General features: G+C 35.3%; 1 protein-coding gene across 1 annotated transcript in view; it reads right to left on the bottom strand.

The window, feature by feature from the left end:
- The window catches only part of LOC149787840 (ataxin-10-like), a 118,719-nt gene that overhangs the window by 43,309 nt on the left and 53,939 nt on the right, over window positions 1–21,471 (bottom strand). Inside the window, exon 10 of the transcript XR_016424115.1 lies at window positions 13,006–13,058. The gene's annotated coding sequence lies outside the window, so the exon portion shown is untranslated. The remainder of the gene's footprint in view (window positions 1–13,005; window positions 13,059–21,471) is intronic.

Here is a 21,471-nt window from a genome sequence, read left to right as displayed (position 1 = left end):
GCTTCAATATGATGTATTGGTTAACATATCAGATTATTCAGAAAATAATATACAAGGTAACCTCAGAAAACTCAAATCCATTCGGATCAAATTCTATTTTGGTTTTGAGAAGTTGTTGGTTTACTGTGTGTTTGGCAGAACTACATGAAATGTGTTTTCATAAGCATTTATGTGGCTTGAAAAACAGAGAATGTAGTTACGAGATAACGCCTGTGTATATGTGTAAAAATGTAAAAACTTAATAAAGTTTCCTTTTTAACCAAACACTCTACATTCCTTCTAAAATCTCAATCAGTCATGAATTGACGCAATTGTTCCATGCAGAAATACAGTCATTGTCTCAAGAAAGGATGAAGTAATGAGATACTTTAATAATTTTACTTAAGTCCATTAGAATTAAGAATAATAATCCATATTTAAATACTCCATATGGATTCATAATTTTTTCATAATGTTCCTACGTCAAATTTTCCCCATACTATCTTCAACTCAGGTTTAGGCAGACTTATACTATTTGATTCAACTAATTTTGTCCTGCAATTCAGTCTTTCAACGCTCATCTGGATGTTGGGACATCATGGCACGAAGTAAAGACAAATAACAGTCATGACTACTTACATACATCTCTGTAACAATCTCTCGCCTTCAAATATCATTTGATTGAATCAGATTTTTTGAACACTGTTTAGTCAGTCTCTGTTCGCGAAGCTTCAAAAACGAGGACACATGCCTGACTAATGAAGCCAGGTATTTAATTAAAAACAAATAATAATAATAATAATGAGGACTTTGTATAGCGCCTAAACTTTTTGAAGTTTCTGGAGTAGATATTGAGATGAACCAGACAGAATCATTTTTGTTATCATTTATACAAATGAATAGTTTCAATCACAATTAGATAACAAGCAGACAAACATCGTCGTTAAATTGCTTATATCCAAGCATTTATTTTTTAAATTATATTATTGTGTGTTTTGTATTTTGTACTTGACCTATGTCCCAAACCTGACGAGTAACATTTATTTTGCCACAACACAATACATAACTAACATTTTACTATGTGTACTTTTTAAATATTCAGATCTTTATTAATTGTAAACAATTTAGCTTCAGTTTGAGTTAAAGATACTCCCTTGATTCTGACCATAGAGAATTCCAAAAAGAAAAGATCTCATTAAGTTGACAGAGTATTTTCAGAAAATGGTAATTGCATTATTAGTCAAGTGGAGGGGTATATAAACTTGTTTACATTAGGATTATGCATTCTTGCCTAATATCCGAAGCAGTTTTGAAGCAGTTATGTTCAGTTTTGATTTAGGTGGATGTATTTATTCAATGTATTATGCATTGGAAATATAAAGTGCACATTAATATTCTTGGACTAAAACATTAATTTGGAATTATAGTCAATTTAGACAAGGTGTGTGTGTATGATTTGTATATTTTAAGAAGGTAATTTAGACGACTACATTTTGGATTATATTAGTGTGAGGCTACAGAAACATCATCAAATTTAGTATTGGAAATTTATTAGGAATACTACTGGCATTCAATTGGATCTTCATACAGCTGAACTTGGAATAGAACTGTTAACATTATTTGAGACTTAATTCACAATACTTTAAGTTCTTTTTAAATTTTCACTTTGTATTGTAGGAGAATAAATTGTTGAATTTTACAAACCTTGTTGGTTTTCACTCTTTTTTTGCATAGTTTAAGACCATAGAGCAGTAATAAGTTATTTTAAAAGCTGGGTCATTTTTATGGCGCAAGGGCTTCAGATTAGCCTAGTACTGGCCCTACTCTGTGTCAGCACACATTGCAAGTGTTGTTTTATTTTTGTGTGCCCTTGGGTCAGTTTCTCACCGATTGGCCTACAACAGTGTTCACTAACTGCACATCAACGGGTCCAGTATGTACTAGGAATTTAGTAGCTAAATTATATTTCCAAGAGACCACTCCGGTGGCCTAAGTAGTTAGAGTGTCCGCCTCATATGCGGGAGAGGTAGTGGGTTCGAACCCAAGCAGAGTCATACAAAAGACTTATAAAAATGGTACTAGCAACTTCCTCGCTTGGTGCTCAGTATCAAGAGGTTGGTGTTAGGACTGGTCGGCCTGATGTCAAGATGATATGACTTGGTGGGATATGATGCCAGATATCTGTGGCATGATGTCCTAGTGCTAGACATCACTATAAACTGCCACACTACAGACACGACTGATTTTTATTTAAAACTACATTAAAATTCCAAATCACACACACATTTCCAAGATCAAGTGAGTGTTATGCCTTTTCTTAAGTTTAAAAGTGAAATTTGAGTTCAATATTTATTTCTGTGAGTTGAGAGTTTTCAGCATACTGGAAACATTTAGGGATTGAAGTATACAGAAGAGTCAATTTTGAGTTTTTTCACCATGTTTATAGACTAAACTACATGCGTGTTTTGCTCCAAGTCAGCGGTAAAGAACGACTTTGATCCTGCGTAGGAATGTCTCGAGACAGTAAGGCCATAACAAATGTTCTTATACTGTGCCAAATGAGGATTTTTTCTCCCAACTCAGAACAAAGCACCTACGTGGATTTTTTTTATATTTATTACATATCCCCTTTATATCTCACATATTCTTATCAATTTTTGTAATGTATACTTTAAACAAAACGGACAAGGTATTAGGCGTTTTATGAAAGATATTGTACAACCATACAAACACATCTATATTTACGTAACCGATGTTAGGCCTAGATATCTACTGCGCGAGTATGTCATCGGCCTGTCTGCATTGCAGATATGGATTTACTCTTTCGTTTTAAATTTTTAAAAATGTCATATGTGACATGAATGGATTTAAAGTCGTCGCGGGGAAGTGGATTTCCTTAATTTGCAAATGGAAAAGAGATTTTGGACCAGTAAATGGCCCTATTTCTTATTGAATAGACACTCTACTTCCAAGCAAGTTTCACAGACTAACAGTAATGAAATACATTCAATTTAAACAGAAAGCTCATTCATTTAGAATGTTTTCAAACTCTCCATGTTTATGTTGAGAAAATGTAAGCATATATTTTAAGAAATAGAAGATTCAGTCTCTTTCTAAAATGCATACTAGATTTTTAATATTCGTTAGGATATATTTTATCGAGAAAATTCTAAAGAATATTGTTCTCTTTTCTTTTTCTTTATTTTCTACTCTAACAGTCTCAAAAATGTCAAATGTTAAGAAAGATACACATCTCTCCATGTGTCCAGTGATGAAAAAGTCTCAGCAAACTTGTACCAAGATGGTATTCTCCTAAATTAGCATCACAATCAAAACAGCTGCTGTTCTCTGTGATATGTCAGCCTTCAATGTTTTCATTTGTTTCCTGAGATTTACTAAACAAAATTTAATTTCTCATTAATATTAATAAACAAATTAAAATCCCCTCCAGCTAAACTTGCTCCTTAAGAAACATAATTCCGCAGACAATATTTTTGAAGCTCAGAGGCCGGAATGAATTTTGTGCAAGCTTGGTGTTTTAAATGATTGATATTGTGGAATGTCTCTTGGTAATTCAACAAGGGTAACGTTTTCTAAGACCATGGGGTCATTTCTAACTCTTGCCTTGAATTTTGACATGGTTTCTGGAATCTGTCTTATTTTGTATGGATTCTTTTAAACTTTCAATACAAAATTTAATCAGTAAAGTACTTGCACGCTCTCGCTCTCTCATGCTTGATGTGAATTTGCACATCAGCTAATTCTTAGAACTCATTCTCGAACATTCTGTCTAAAATGATGTCCAACTCAACCATCATTTCATAGAAATGCTCATAAATTGCTCGTATACATATAGTCTTTCAAATATCCCCATCAGCAAAAGAGTCCATTTTAAGTAGCATTTCTTAAAATTACAAATGTTAATTTTTTTTGAATAATTTAAAATGTATCGCTGTAATAAATCATTCCCAATATTTTATAACTAAACTTTATCGAATATGTTGTAAAAGAAGTTCCAGAACGGATGTGCGATATGGTATATATATATATATATATATATATATATATATATATATATATATATATATATATATATATATATATATATATATATATACATATATATATATATATATATATATATATATATATATATATATATATATATATATATATATATATATATATATATATATATATAATATAATATAATATAATATAATATTACCTAATTCAAATCCCAATTAATTCGTCAACCTTTGTGTCAACTATCCAAGAAATACCTCTGCGCATTGCATTATTCAATGCCCAGTCAGTAGGACCACCGGAAGAGCGCACATAAATAGATAATTTTATCAACGACCAGAATGTTGACATATTTTTCTTGACAGAAACATGGCTAAAAACATCAGGCGATGAGCCCAAGTGTACGGATCTAACACCCACTGGTTACTGGTTACTCCATCAAGTCGTTCCCCCGTAATTCTTGCGGAGGTGGAATTGCTGTCATCACAACGAACTCCATGATAAAACGTCTTAACTACACCACAACATTCAATTTCGACCACACATCGTTTGAACTAGTCCAAACCACACTCACACTGGAGCAAAGGTCAGTCCATTTTTTCTGCCTATACCGCCCTCCTCCTAGTAGAAAAAACAAGCTGGCTGACTCTCTTTTTGGAGCAGTTTCCGAATCTCCTGGACTATGGAAATTCGATAGGTGGCAACCTGATTATTCTTGGAGATTTCAACTTTCACTTTGACTGTCCCGGAAACTCAAATACATCAAGACTCATAGATTCCATTAATGTTTTCAACCTCAAACAGTCAGTTAACCAACCCACCCATAAACACTGTCACATTTTAGACTGGATTCTTCACAGACCTGATGATAACATTCTACGGACCTCCCTGGTATCCCATGACCTTGCATCAGATCACCTCTGCATTATATGCCATCTTGACTTATCAGTCCCTAACCCTCCACCTTTATCTACTACTAAGAGAAACCTCCGTATGATAAATAGAACCAAACTAATGCACGACATCCAAGCTAACCTAACAACTTGCTTACCTCCTACCGCAGAACAACTCGATAACTGTCTGCGTTCCTTACTTGACAAACATGACCCAGCTACCAAGTGCAGAGTATCAATTCAAAAGTGTTCTCCATGATATAGCAGTGTTAGGGACCAGTTTCGCACTGCTAAAAGAGACCGCCGTAAAGCTGAGAGGCTCTGGCTTTCCACCAGACTCTCTATTCATAAGCAAATCTATGAAGTCGCTAAGAAGAATGTCACAAATATAGTCCATGCAGCGAAATCAGCCCACTACACTACTAAGATCATGGAAAGTTCCAACTGCAAAGAGCTCTTCGAGATTACTAACAAGCTAATGTCAAGGAACAAATCAACACCACTTCCAACTACCTTCTCTGCAGTCGACCTTCCGGGCATGTTTGCAAATATCTTCCGTGACAAAGTACAAACCATTAGAGATAATTTTGACACCACAATTTCAACTGACTCGTCGTCACCATACAGTTGGGATACAGAATTTACAAAATATTAGCAGCATTTGAACCTGTCTCTATGGATTTCGTACGTACAATCCTGATGAAGAGTGCACCAAAGTCATGTGAACTTGATCCAATTCCAACATCACTGCTGCTTGAGTGCTTAGATCCAGTATTGCCTTCACTAACTGATGTTATTAATACCTCTCTCTCATCTGGGGAATTCCCATCATTTTTCAAAACTGCCATTGTAAAGCCTCTGCTGAAGAAACCAACACTAGACCATAACGATTTAAAGAGCTACCGCCCAGTTTCTAATCTCCCATTCATTTCAAGACTCTCTGAGAAGGTTGTTCTATCCCAGCTTGTATCTCATCTAAATTCAAACAGTCTTTTCAGCAATGTACAATCTGCATATCGCCCTTGCCACAGTACTAAAACTACTCTTCTAAAAGTAGTTAATGACATTCTCTCTGCGTTGGATAGCGGAAAGATTACAGTCCTCACCCTCCTTGATTTGTCTGCAGCATTTGACACAATATACCATGATATATTACTTCACCGTCTCCAGCATGTATTTGGCATTCATGTTACAGACTTACTGTGGTTCAAGTCCTACTTGGTCAACAGGACGCAAATTATCTCTGCAAATGGAATATACTCCAGCCCAGTTGATCTATGTTGTGGTGTTCCACAGGGGTCTATTCTTGGGCCTGTTCTCTTCATTCTGTACACTCAGTCGCTCTCAAGTGTCATAGATCATCATCCAGTGTCTCACCAATTGTACGCTGATGACATCCAAATATACAAATCTAGCCACCCAACTGAAGTTGATGCTACCATCCAAGGTGTAGAGAGGTGCATTTCTGATGTGAAATCATGGATGACTTGTAACAAGCTGCAGATGAATGGTGATAAAACTGAGACCATTCTGATCACAACACAAAGACTTTCTCATTCACATCCTTTGCCTCAAACAATAAATATCAGCAACACCAACATGAAATTCACACAATCAGTACGAAACCTAGGTGTTACACTGGACAGTACTCTCACATCGCACCAACATGTCATGATCATATGCAAGGCTGCATATCTGGAGCTGAGACGCATCAGCTCAGTTCGCAAATATCTTTCAGTTGATGCCACTAAAACACTTGTGTGTTCATTAGTACGTTCAAGACTGGACTATTGTAACTCAATTATGTCTGGTTCATCTCAATATCTGCTCCAGAAACTTCAAAAAGTTCAAAACACAGCTGCTCGGATTATACTTAGAGTATCACGATCAGAGCACACCTCCCCGCTGCTCTGTACCCTACACTGGCTATCCATTCGATCCAGAATCAAACACAAAATTTGTTCTCTGTTCTACGTTTCACTGTCGGACTCTAGTCCAACATACCTATCTGACCTCACCCATGTGTACACACCAGCAAGATACTTACGCTCCTCTTCTGACAATCGTATACTCATTATTCCCACAATGAAAACAAAGTCATATGGACAGCGTTCTTTTGCATACCAGGGCCCAGCAACGTGGAATGAATTGCACACTGAACTGAGACACAAAGACACAGTGATCACATTCAAGAGGGCTCTCAAAACTCTCTTATTTCGACTGCAAGAACAAACTTAAAGACCTAATAATGTTTCCTACCTGAAATATTCTCAGCATGTTTTTTATTTTTTAATGTTTTTCTAATTTCATGTTGTTTGTTTTTGTAATAATATTATTATGTTTTTTTTATCTTATAGGTGTTGTCTAATGTTGTAAAGTGCTTAGAGCTTCTAAAGATTAGGCGCTATACAAAGTCCTCATTATTATTATTATTATAATTATATATATATATATATATATATATATATATATATATATATATATATATATATATATATATATATATATATATATATATATATATAAAATCTGCATATAAAATTATCCTTATACTTAATGTACATCTTTTACAATTGCCACTTGTGTAAAGATGTACATTGAAATTGACATAATTCATTTTAGGTAAATCATGAAAAGCTGAGTTTAATTTTTAATACGTTGTTCAATGGGAGTGGTGGATTTGTACAACAAATAATGTTCGGATTTCCAGGCACTTTATACATACAGTGTAGTCTTATGGTTGACAATTTTGTATTGAATATGAAAAGAAATGTAACAAAATGTAACAGAAACACATGACTAACATCATCATCCATGTTCACGTCTATATTTATAATAATTTCTGTAGGTAAAAACGTACAGAAGTGGCTATACAAATTTGGTTGATTTATGACTTTCAGATAGACTCACCTTTTGTCGTTGTAAAACTATGGTAATGGTGATGATATTGAACGCTTTCAGGATTTGGATTAGTCTCTCTAATTGTTTTTATTATCTTTCGAAATAATAATAAAGTTTTAAATAACGAGATCGAAGTATCTTGAGATTAGGATAATGTGATATTTATCTCTCTTGTCAGATCAACAGGAAGCCGCAATGAATCTTTTTGTAGAGTTGCAAACCGCTTATAATGAAAGTACTGCTAAAAATGTAAGTACTAATGATGCTAGTATAGAATAGTTGCGTCAAGAAATGAATCGGTTAAGCCAGAATTGTATTAGCCCATTAGTGCCATTAACAACAACAACAACAACAACAACAACAACAACAACAACAACACACGCCAGTCATACTAGACATCATTCAGCCAAATCGCTGGTAGAAGATCACATTGCCAAAATCCTGGTGGAAGATCACATAGCCAAATCGCTGGTGGAAGATCACATAGCCAAAATGCTGGTGGAAGATCACACAGCCAAAATGCTGCTGGAAGATAACATAGACAAAATGCTGGTGGAAGATCACATATACAAAATATCGGTGAAAGATTGCATAGATAGCAGACTTCTCAGAGTAGATGCCATAGTGGAAGTGTTTATCCAGTCAGTGGCCAGGCTACATTGAATTCCTCAAAAGCTCCCAACTGGCAGAGTATGTCCGATCCTATCAGCACATCACAATCCTTTCTTCCATTAGGAAATAAAGAAAGCCATCAAAGTAACATGTTATCAGTAGCAAACAGTCAACAGTCTTCTCGACAATTGGGAGTAGATCATTTGCCAAATCAAGGTATGAAATCAGTTTCTTGTGTTACGAGTCTATGCTCTTAAATAATTAACATAAAAGAGTGAAGACAACAAGCTTTGCAAAATTTAACAAATAATATATTTCCCTAGAAATACAAAGTGAAAAATGAGAAAAAGAACTTACAGTTTTACGAATTAAATCCAAATTTTAATCCAATAATTAAAAAATCACAAGTCATGTCAATGAAAAGCAGAAGTGAATCTCAGTTCAAATCCCGATGAAGTGCAAGATGGAAGGCGATGACGTCATTAATAGTCAGCGTTGTACTGATGTGTCAACAATTTCTTGTTGAATCACAGGAACTATTACTACAGCTTTGAATTCGGTATCAATTCCAGTAAATGTCTTTATCCAAAAATTATATCATAGCACTTTTGTATTTCCAGAGAAAATAATCACTTGAATTCAATAATTTGAAGAAAATAAAAATTCAGCGAAAACTGTGCAAAACATAATACAACTAACCTGCCAAATGTTTTAAGCCCAACTGGCAATAACTAAAACGCAAAACAGATTCCCGGATGTGGTCAAAAGTTCATCCTTCTGGAAAAATAGACCTTTATTTACCGATTGACGCACTTAATGACACGTAGTCAAGGTATGACCTTGACCCAACTTAATGATTCTTACTCTGAAATGGATAAAAAAAAAATTAAAAATAGTTCTTTACCAAAACTGACTGATTTTGGAACAAGGTTAGCAACAAGATACACTATTTATTGACGCATCATAGCATATAATGAAAAAAGTTCTTAAAAGATATCAAATAAATCAAAATAAATTAAATGTTCACTTGACACCCATAGTATTTTTTATTTGATTTCAACATATATGTGATTGGATATTTTTGCTGAATAAATATCTGGTTCCTACCTCAACTGAATGAAATATTGCAGGGCTCTTCACGCGTCGTAACACCTAAGTATTCTTTCTTTGTACATTTTGTAAAAAGCCTGAAATTATCATAGTAATTTTGCTTTAGAAGCGAAAACCGCCAAGTTCATCTCGGTCGTATGCAAATTTAGAACATATTTTAATCTTAAGCTTAGAACAAATAAACATTAAACATAAATGTCTGAGGACATCAGTTTCATTTGTGACATTTTTTCTGGCTTCTCTATATACTGTTATCATAGCTATCATATTCACAGATGAAGAATTGTAAGTAAATGAACGACCATCATATTAATGGTCAATGTCACAAATCATTATGGGAGAAATATTTTGAAAAAATAAATATATATATTTACACACAGAGAAAATTATAGAGATACACAAGACGGAAAGGGGTGTCCCTGAATTCTAATGGAGAATATTTGATAATAGTATTGACGGAAAGAGAAAGGGAACATTGAATGATGATATCTTTATAGAGTCTGCAGACACAGCTGATTTAAACTTGAACAATTTAATGTTCGAGATAAGAAATAAAGTGAGGAAACTTAATTAACGATTGATATATTTTGAATGTTCCCTAGATGAGCTGAAAAACAAAAAAAAATGAATTGCTTACCAATGAGAATATGGTACTATGCAATAAGATTGAGAACCTGACGGAGACACGATTGCAGGCAAACGAAAAAAAAAAAAAAAATGGACCAAAAAGAGGCGTATTCCCATCGAGAGAATCTGGTATTTTTTGCATGAAATCCGCGAAGAGATGTGGGAGAATACAGAAGTATCGACTAAAGTGAATATGAGGGATGCACTTTGTTTATATTCAATCAGAATAGATGTTGAAAGCTCATCGGCTGAGATCAAAAGAAAACCCAAGACCCGTGATTGTCGAATTTTCAAATTATAAAGACAAAGAAAAAGTGCTGAGACGCTATATAGAAACAAGGAAAGAACCCAGTGAAGCAGCCACGAGGACCACGCCTGAGAATGAAATCACAGGGGCAGGTAACAGAATAGCTAACGTACGTATAGCTGAAGATTTTTCATTCAGAGAGAGGAAAGCTCTTGCCAATCTCTACCCGACATTGAAAATAGCCATTGAACAAGGGAAAAAAAAGCTTTTTACAAATATGACAAGCTAATAATAGACGGTTACACGTACGTATTTGATGAGGTTAGAAACTATGTTGTACTTGTAGAGAGAAAAAAAGGACTCTGGCTGCAGCCTACAAAATGTGTATAAAAAGAACGGTTCTACTTCTGTACTAGGTTGTTTGGTATGGAATATATGTTTTAAGTGAGAAACTTTATAGAGAAGAGAGGTCAGATTTTATAAATTACGTTGAAATATTTGATGTACATGGCAGAAACTATCGATCATTTTAATGTCAACCGTTACAAAAACTTTGATAGCGTAACAATTAAATCACAATTTGTTAAAGAAATTCACCGCGGATCTCGTTTTTTTTTCGTGAGCTCCTCCTCAAGCATTTTAATATATGTAGCGAAAAAAGTTTCTCAAAAATATTATTTTGGTTTGTTGTTTTGTCTAAGGCTAGCATCCTGAAGTGAAAATGAATTTTTGGTTTTGTCTATATGTCACCTGAATATTGCTCTATTCATTCAGAAGAAAATTTATATGTAGTAGTAGAAAATGAGTTAGCTCACCTACAAATGAAATATGCTGACTATAAAATAATAATTGCAGGTGACTTTAATGCCTATACAGGAACGAAGCCAAGATTTTATCAAATATGTTTGTATTATTGACCAGCTTCAAGACTTTAAATATACAGAAGACAAAGTAATGTATGATCGGGCTAATCAAGACGTAAGGGAGATAAATCACCATGGAGCGAAACTTTCACAACTATGCCAAATGACTGGATTGAGAATCGCCAAAAGTAGATGTGGATCAAATAAAGGGATAGGGAAATTCACATGTATCCATGGCAACTCGGTCTCAACAATAGATTATCTGTTAGCCGACGTATGTGTTGTAAAAAATATATCATCCTTTGACATAGATGATAGATCGGAATCAATACACATGTCCATTGTAGTTTCACATGTCTACATCGGTAAAATAGAGCAAAAGGCTATAAATACATATAGAACAAAGAAGAAGGTCTATCTTTTTATCCAACATTGCAAAGCTCTATTATCTCAAAATATGAACAAGATTTTAAATGATATTAACAATAACAAACTTAATGAATGCGTCGAAGAAATTACTGATATTTACCATGATGTAGCAAGCACAATGAAAACTATCAATATAATGCAAATTCTAGCTGTGACATCTCCAAGAAGAATTGTTAAATATCAGCATTGGTTTGATACAGATTCAACAAACGCCAAAAGCAAAGCCATCACATATATAAAACAGTTTAGATTGAAACGTACAAGTTAATCACCTGAAGACTACATTTTATAGACATATACATAAATAAATTACAAGAAGCAAGCAAAAGCATAACGAATTAAAACAAAAATAGCATTTTATCTGCATTATACTCTAAACATACACAAGGTTTCTGGCGCCTTGTAGAAAACCCAAGTACTGGTATGCAAAATAGTATCACGTCTACAACTAGGTATGAATATTTTTCGACATTATTTAATTTGTCCAGTTCTGTTGACCAGATACAGGAAATTGAAAACAATCAAGTAATTCAAGAGACTTTAAATAGAACAATCATTGAAGAAGAGGTACGCCTAGCATTTAGTAAACTAAAACATAACAAAGCTGTGGGAATATATGCTTTATTAAGTGACTTCTTTATATGTACTAGCAACATAATTGCACCAATTGTAACACTATTATTAAATAAACTATTCGATGTTGGATATTATCCAGAATATTGGTCAACGGCTATCATCATACGAATTTTGAAGAAAAGGGATGCAAATGAACCCATCAATTACAGAGGCATTAGTTTACTACCTGTATCGAGCAAAGTATTTATATCGATTTTAAATAACAGAATAAATGAATGGGTGGAGGAAAACGAATTACTGGGCAAAGAGCAAGCATGATTTTGAGCAGGGTATTCCACAGCAGTTAATATATGTATGTTATAAACATAAATTTGTAAATATGTAAGAAAAGTAGGGGCAGATTCTATGCAGTATTTATTGACTATGTAAAAGCCTTTTATCGGATAGAGAGACGTTTACTGTACCAAAAGCTAGTTAGTGAAAATATTGGTGGAAAAATGTTAAGAATCGTTAAGGCAATTTACATTGATGTAAAAGCATGTGCTAAGTCCAACAATGTTATTACCGATTTGTTTAATTGCCATTTGGGCGTATGCCAAGGTTGTGTTTTATCGCCTTTTTTTCTTCAAAAACTCCTGGTATATGTGCCACAAATTTCCTCGCTACCTTTCTTTTTAAAAATAAAGACAATGTGCCAGTTTGCTAAAAATATATTTACATATATGTCTCCAAAACTACTTACCTGCTCCCATTATATTAGACAAACGTTTGCTTCTACCTCCCAATTCAGACCTCCTGTAAAGACAAAATCCGTTTTTAATCTACATGTTGTATATACAAAGGCAAGAAACTCCTACAAGTTAACTCCCTTTATATCAGCTAAACAGTTACCTTCATACTCGGATGTGCAAGTGGAGTGAATACTGAAAGGATGCTCGCATTGCAGGGTAGGGTAGGAGTGATTATTTGCAATGTTATCAGGTGAAACATAATTTACTAAAACATTTGATTTTTCCATCAAATACATTACCTGATCATATTACATTAAGACTAATAGGTTAGAGGTGGAGAAAAATGCTAAGCATCCTACGTTTGCTTGTGTCACCTAGAATGAACAAGATTGCTCTACTAAAAGAATGAACTTTTAATGTTAGTTTGGCACAACAAGAGAATTTGTTTACACACATGCACGAGAGGTCCCCTTCGTATTCTGCACGTGATTATTGTCTCACCATCAGCAGCAGAGAGGGTGAACAGACCTTTGTCTGAAAAACGTCGAAACGTCGAAAATAAGCCTTCCTACGAACGATTGAAAAATAAAAAGCGTCGACAAAATTTAAAAAAGCGTCGACACTTTACTGAGAAAATCTCTCCGGAATTTTTCCAATTAATATTACTTCAGTGTCGTTGGTGATTTTTTCTAGTTTATTATGCACGCTGTTTACGCAATTACGTCTTAATTGAGGTCCAGCCCTCTCTGCTGCTATAATTAAATCATTATGTTATAATAAAATGGTACATCCGGAATCTCATACTGCAAGGATAGCTCGAGAACAATTAGAAGCAATCAAAAAATTTCTTCCTGCAGAGGCTCATTTAGAGAAAACTTACAAGCGCGGCAACAATCACAAGCTGAGTACGAAGAGGACACTAAAAAACTATTTAAACCCGTCACTGCAGCTACTGAGAAAGTTTCAGCGGCTACTGAAAAAGCTGCAGCGGCTGCTGAAAAAACTATATGGGGAGATATTAAGGACGAAGATGAGAAGAGGAAAAAGGGTATTTTTCCAGTATTAAAACAAACCGAAGAATAAACTGAAAAATAGCAAGAAGAACCAAACAAACAAAAAAGATTTTACAAAAACTTCCAACTAATATAGCTGCAGCTCAACCTCCACCTGTCGATGAAGAAATACTTGAGGATATTGGAAAAATTCGTACTGAAGTCACCGACGTGAAAAAAGAACTTGCACGTGAACCCAAACCAGTAGAAGAAAATGTAGAATTGATTGCAAGATTTAGGGAAGGGTTTGTCGAAGATATTAGAAATACTAAAAGTGAAGAACTACCTGAAAATATATTAATTAGTATATTTAATAAATCTGATATTTTAAAACCCGGTCATGAAAAAGTAAGTGATGATAATCTTATTAAATGGATATATCGCGTATATAGAAACAAAAAACAAGCCAGATATCTAGAATACAAAAATCTTGATAAAAAAGTAAAAAGACTTTATAGAGAGAAAATAAAACAACTAGAACAACAACAACTCTCCCAGCAGGAAATTTCATATCAGCTTCCTCCACCGCAGCAAGAGTTGACGTCGGAACTTAAAAAGTTTAAAGAGCTACTTAAAAAAACAGAAGAAGAAAGATCACTCTTAAGACTATTTAAGAAAACAACAGAAGAAGGAGCAACGGGGAGTGGTTTGGGAAATAATCTTGTTTGTCCCGATAATATCCTCAATGACGTGTCACGGTTAGAAGTTCTCATGGGGGAAAACGTGCCGGAAATAACTCACCAGAAATAACCAATGAAGCAGCTGATATTTGTCGGCAATTATTTCAAGGTGGTATCATGGATATCGGCGTTTACCGAGAACTTATCGATGAATTGTTGATGATTACAGTGACTAGTTGTTAGATAAATGGTAAATAAAATAAGATGATCGTACATAATAATCATCGTAAATCCGTACCGGTCAAAGCGGTAAACTCACGATTACCAGTCTACGAGGTATTTTAAGGAGATGGACTTGGTGATGTTGTTCAAGGGTTATTTAGAAGGTTAGCTCCAAAAGTAGCACCTGTTGCAAAACAATTATCTATGAAAGCTATTGATGTTGTTCGTGAAAAAACTCCTGGTGCAATTGTCAATGTTGCTGGCAAGGTTTTCTCGGCGATCAAAGATAGACTAGCACGATTAATGCGACGAAGATCACAACCAATAAAATTACCAAGGACTGAAATTATGCCCACAGACGTAAGTAAAATGATAAATCAAGCTGCAAATCAAAAACTGGCAGCGTTAGCAGATCAAGGACTCGGTGAACCAAGGAATAATATTTCAAGTTTAATATCAGGGAGTGGAATTTCCCGAACGCGGTAATCAACATGTTAGACGGAAATAATTATAATAAAATGTTCAAGCGCGTATCCGACACAGCATTTGATATGGAAGCACCTGTCCTTAAAGATGAATCGGTACGTGATTATCAGTTTTATTCTTATGACACACGAACGTGGAAAAATTGAACTACAAGTTCATGACACAAGTAGATACTTTCTACCCGCTGATGCTTTTATTGAGGTAGAAGGTACAATTGTAAGAACAAACGATGCTAATTACGCAGATGCAGTAAAAGTTGGTTTTGTCACCAATGGTATTATGGCATTATCTGATAGCGCCACATATATGATTGATGGAAAAAATATTGAATCAATTCAGAAAGATGTCGACGTTGCTACAACAATAATTGGTCTAGCAAGATATTCTGATGATTATACAAAATCAGCAGGTCCCACAATGATGTTTGTGAAAGATAATTCTGGTCACCCTGAAAACGATCCGTATAATATAAGACGACCAAGAAACAATGCCAATAACGCTGATGCTGTTGTGACGCCAGTAGTTCATGGTGCTAACCCAAATTTCAACTTGGGATTTGCAACGCGTAAAAATATGTTGCTAGGAGCCAATAGAAGTTTTTCATGTGCAATTCCACTACCGCATATTTTTGGATTTTGTAGAAATATTAAAAAAGTTATTTTTGGAGCTAGACACACGGTTGTTTCTGTAAGAAAGAGTGATGATAACTATGCTCTGTGGAGACCTGCTGGTGATGCTGGTAAAGTAGTATTAACAAAATTTTCCTTGTGGATGCCGGTAATTACTCCAACGATTGCAGAAGAACACAAATTACTTTCTTTCATGGACACAGGTGTTAAATCCCTGTTGTCATGGTTAACAACAAGCACGGATAGTATACAAAGTAACATTGACGGTCAGTTTACATGGCATATAGCATCACAACAAGGTGTTTCTGCACCGCGGCATATTTTTATTGCGTTTCATAATTATGATCGTTTAAATAATCAAGAACATACTCATATGATATTTGATAAACTAGGAATCACAGATATTTCTTTGCGAATAAACGGACAACAAGAACCAACAGAAATCATACAACTGAATTATGAGCAAAATCATATAGGACGTGTATATCATCGTTTGATGTCATTCATGGGACGTGATCAAAATGTGGATACCGGTTTGTAAATATCACAGTCAGATTTTAGAATTTTGTATCCGATTTATTATTTTTCACTGGAGCATCTTGATCTATCTAAACAATCTGTCGTTGATATACATCTTAAAGCAACGTTAAATGCAGGTGGTGGTGTTGATTGCAGAGCAATCGCGGTTATACTCAGCGATAAAGCAATGTTGCTTGAAGGTGGTAACGGTCCAATGAGAGTCGTTGATGCACCAGTGGAAAATCTTTAATCATGTTATTTAAAAACACGAATATTATCATAAAATGCCATATCATCACGTTAGTGTCAGTCTCACTCCTGGTCAGATTAAAAACCTTCAATCAAATTCAGCAACAAACTGCGGAATGAAAATATCACTAAAGCGAGATCAGATCACGGGTGGTCAAAATAAATTATCATTATCAGAACATCAACTTAAACATTTCAGCGGCGCTAAAAAATCAAAAACAGGCGTCAAACTTAATCTCTCTGCGGGTGCGATTAAAGACTCAGTTAAAACCGGTGGTATTTTTCCACTTCTCGCGGCTATTCCAGCGTTAATAGCTGCTGTCGCTCCAGTCGTAGCAAAAGCAGCCGCATTAGGTGCTCCTGGAACCGCTGCTGGAATGACTCTAAAGAAAGCAACAGGAAAAGGGTATAAAAAAGGGGAGAGGCCTAAGATTGCCGGGATCTCGTTGGGGAAGAGGCCTGAGGCTTCCACGATCACTTCGTTAGACGCTCCAGCATCAAATTTTGATTTACTCGATGCTGCTAAACGATTAAAAATAAAAATTTTCAGAGGCGTTTTTATGCGAGATCAATGACTGAAACAACCGAATGAATTCGAAGCAGGTATTATAAATCTTGACTCGAATTCAGAACCCGGTACTCATTGTGTATCATACGCGGTTGATCCACGTGGAATCGTTTATTTTGATTCATACGGGTTAGCTCCACCGCGTGAGTTTATCAAGTATGTTGCACCACTTCACGCGCAAGTTTGGTATTCAACGCTACCCACACAAACAATGACAGATCCGCCAATATGCGGCCGTGAAGTAATTAATGTACTTAACGCTATATCAAAATCATCCAAACCACCACATAAAGTCGTGCATGATTATACAAGCAACCAGTTCGTTTTAAACAGATCTTAAAATATAATGGTTGATATTTACGGAAGAAGATCTTCTTCTACAGTTAAGAAAAAGTCCGATGACATTGATCTGTCGAAGTACGCCACTAAAGATGAACTCGCTGATATTATGAACCTGGCTGGAGTTGACCCAGATGAGGTTGCTATTTTTCAGGATCGATATGGTAAACTAAAAACCAGCAAAATCAAATGGAATGATATAATTCAACGAGTACTCGGTGCGGTCACGGATAATATCCTTGTGTTTACTGACAGCGGAAAAATCAGGGATTCAAGTATGTCGTTTACAATCATCAGAGATCAAATTACAGCAAGTGTTGCTAATCGCGTGAAAAATACCGGTGACACAATGACGGGAGAACTCAGCATGAACGGGAATAAGATAAGTGGTTTTAAGAGATCCAACATCCGACGAAGATGCCGCAACAAAAAATACGTTGACGTCAACTACAACACCGTATATAGTAAATTATCCACGTTGCGGGCCGAGTATGACGTTCCCACAAACGCGTTCACAAATCTTCGTAGAAACTTTAGAAAAATTAATGAAACCGCAGAGGAATTTTTTGGTAATCTGTTGACCGTTGACGTAAAACTCGTTGATATCAAGACGGACATCGACACGATCAAACAAACACAGCAAAACATCGTAGCGGGGATTACTGAGATCGTTAATAAAACCAGTTTGATTAAAATTCCAGGCTGGGTTGCCCCCGCTGATATTACCAACATCATATACACAATATCATCTGGATTCGCAACATGGTCGCAGCAAAATAAAACTATCAAATATACAGCAAGAGTCACTGGCGTGCACAGGCTGTCTGTGTTCAGTGCTGCAAAATTTGAGATATTTACAAAGTATCTATGGCGACATTCAACTGATAGGTTTTCCGGGGTTGTGTCTGTTGTATTAAATAAGGGAACCGAAGAAGAATTTATTCTGGAAGCAGCTGATAAGACATTAAACGCAGCATCTTACTGGTGGTGTTTGGAATTTGTAGCTGAAAGATATCGTCGAACAATACACGGTAAAAGTAAAGAAATATCGACGATGACTAGTTATCGTCGACGTGATCGTTTATTCAGTGTCCGCTGTTGTTGCTGGAACCGGTGTGATATTATCAACAAAGACAATGATGGCACCAGTAGCCGTGACTATTTGTATTTCAGCTACAACAACGATTGCAGGTGTTCTTAATATTATTGCCAAAAAAATATGTACTTGCACGAATGAAAAACTATCCGATTACATGACAAAATTACATACAGCGACGGTCGCATACTCGAGGCTATCTTCGTTGTTATCAGCGAGTCTCAGTGATGGAATTATATTTGATTTCGAGTTTTCAGAGATGATTAAAATATACAATGGCGCTGGTATTAAAGGTACTAGTATTAATAATGACGGAATTACTCCAGCAGATCGTGACAAACACAACTCCACCAAAAACATCGATGATCTCAGTAAGCTCGATTAATCCTGAATTTATCATCAATTTTCCAGCAGCAATTCCAGTAAAAGAAATTGCACTAGCGCAATTACGAGTATACCATAGTTGGCCAAATATCAGATCGAGATCATTTAATGGTACATCAACAAATAGTTCGCTTGTATTTGCTAATAAGAATAAAGATGATGGAACACCTGACTGGGTTGTTGTTGGGATACCCACTGGAAGTTATGAGATCGAACGAATCAATGAAGAATTTGCGCGTAGAATAAAATCAATAACCGGAAAAGAATCAAAAATATCAATTAACGTTCATGAGCCGACGCTATCTACCACGATTGAAATACATTCTCCTGATTATGCCGTAGATATTTATCAATCTTCAATCAGAAACGTGCTAGGTTGGCCTGAAGTAGCACCTGTGTATGAAGGACCACCAGAACCAAAGTTAAATTATTTTCTTACGAGCGTGGCCAAGTATGTAGATGGATCTTGGTGGACAACACGCTAAAATTTACGTTAGCGAAATGATTAGCAGAATAATATTTGTAAACAAAGTACTTACAAGAGAAATAATTACAAAAGAAATAATTGAATCAATAAGTAAAAAATTTAAGGATGAATATCAAACTCGGTTTAAAAATTTGCAAATTTTATTTTCTAGTATCATAAAACTTTATAACGATGATGTAAAACAACAAATTGTTGAGCTGATACAACATTTAAATAAAGTTATATCAGATCTTGATGATGCTAATTATGATATTATTAACACTGCAGTACAACCAAAAGTTGAGGGTTTTAAAATAACAAGAATAATCGTAGATCATTTTTAATCATTATAAAAAAACCGCCGAGGAAGTATTAAATTTTACAATACCAGAATTTGACACAACTGAACTAAAAAAATCTATCAGTGATCTTATTACGGAAAACTTTCCTAAAATTGTTGATGCATGGAAACAAATAGTATTATCAGCATCCATCTTCGGATATAATAATGATCCACACGGAGGCGGTAGACATATAAGCTATATGGATGGAGAATCGCCTCAGTATACGCATTTAAGATTATCGATGTTGGCCTACGTGAATATAAATTTACTATTTATGATAAATAAATTTCCTGATACCGCAGTTAGGGTTGCAACGGATTCGTTCTACATCGATAAGAAATATGCAACGTTGTTGGATGATTTTACGGACGATGATGCACCGTGGGGTTCATGGAGAATAAAGAAAGAAAGTATATATACTTGATTATTCTGAATCAGCCGATGTTATGATCAAAGATGATTATTATAAAAATCAACGATCAAATATATCATCTGCACCATCGGTATATGATCCAATAGCTAGATATAAAACGATATACATAAACGGACCGGGAGTCTCTGGTAAAACCACTCGAGCGATCGAACTATTTCAGAAATCAGATATGATCGTGCTGACACCTACACATAGACTCGCGCGAGAGATGAAACAACGAGGAGTACAATCATGTACCTATCACAGCTTCTTCCGATGGAAGGGTGATACATGGACTTCTTTAAGGATGGGCGAGAAATTCATAACAAGGATCATCATTTGGGATGAAATATACACTGTGCCGTTAGAAACATTAAAAACATTTCTAGATTGGTTGTTAACAAGAAATACTGCTTTGATAATGTGGGGCGATCACGGTCAACCACCACCGTTTGTTGGACCATCTCCACATGGATGGCTAAAGAACTTTGTCGATTATTACGAATAAATAAATGATGATCATAGAGCACTTGATGCAGAATGAAAGGAATTAAAACAATTAATCAGACTACAACCGAACAAAATTCAGTGTAAAGTAATGCGCGAGATAATTTCAGAAATACCCATGAACGACTTTTTGCGCGCGTGGAGACCAAATGATCTGATAGTTGCAAATAGAAAAATAGTTCGTGATACACTTCAACGGGAGTTGTTTCAGTTACAACGAGAAAAGTTCCAACGTTGCCAGTTCCGTTATGTTATCGACCAGCTGATACACGGCGGCAGAATATTGATGTTGATATACCAGGACAGACCGAGTCAAGGAAACAGAATTTAGTATTAAATGATATTATCACAGTTGATATCAACGCTGTTGAAGATGCATTATCGTTGAACAAATCTCCGTGGACACTAGGATATGCAATGACAATTCACTCATCTCAAGGATTAACTATTACCGATGCAGTTGTTTGGATCGTTGATGATCACATCGAATGGTCAAACTTAGTTTATCTCGCAGTGCCTCGAGTCAGAAAAATATCTCAGTTGCGGAGAATTGTCTTGGACGAGTCAGTGATTAGTGATGATAT

The sequence above is a fragment of the Sinohyriopsis cumingii genome, chromosome 11 (assembly GCF_028554795.1).
Source record: "Sinohyriopsis cumingii isolate HCF-2022 chromosome 11, ASM2855479v2, whole genome shotgun sequence".
In the NCBI taxonomy this organism is placed as follows: domain Eukaryota; kingdom Metazoa; phylum Mollusca; class Bivalvia; order Unionida; family Unionidae; genus Sinohyriopsis; species Sinohyriopsis cumingii.
The sequence above is the reverse complement of the archived record's forward strand: the minus strand, read 5'-3'. Positions and strand labels throughout refer to the sequence as shown.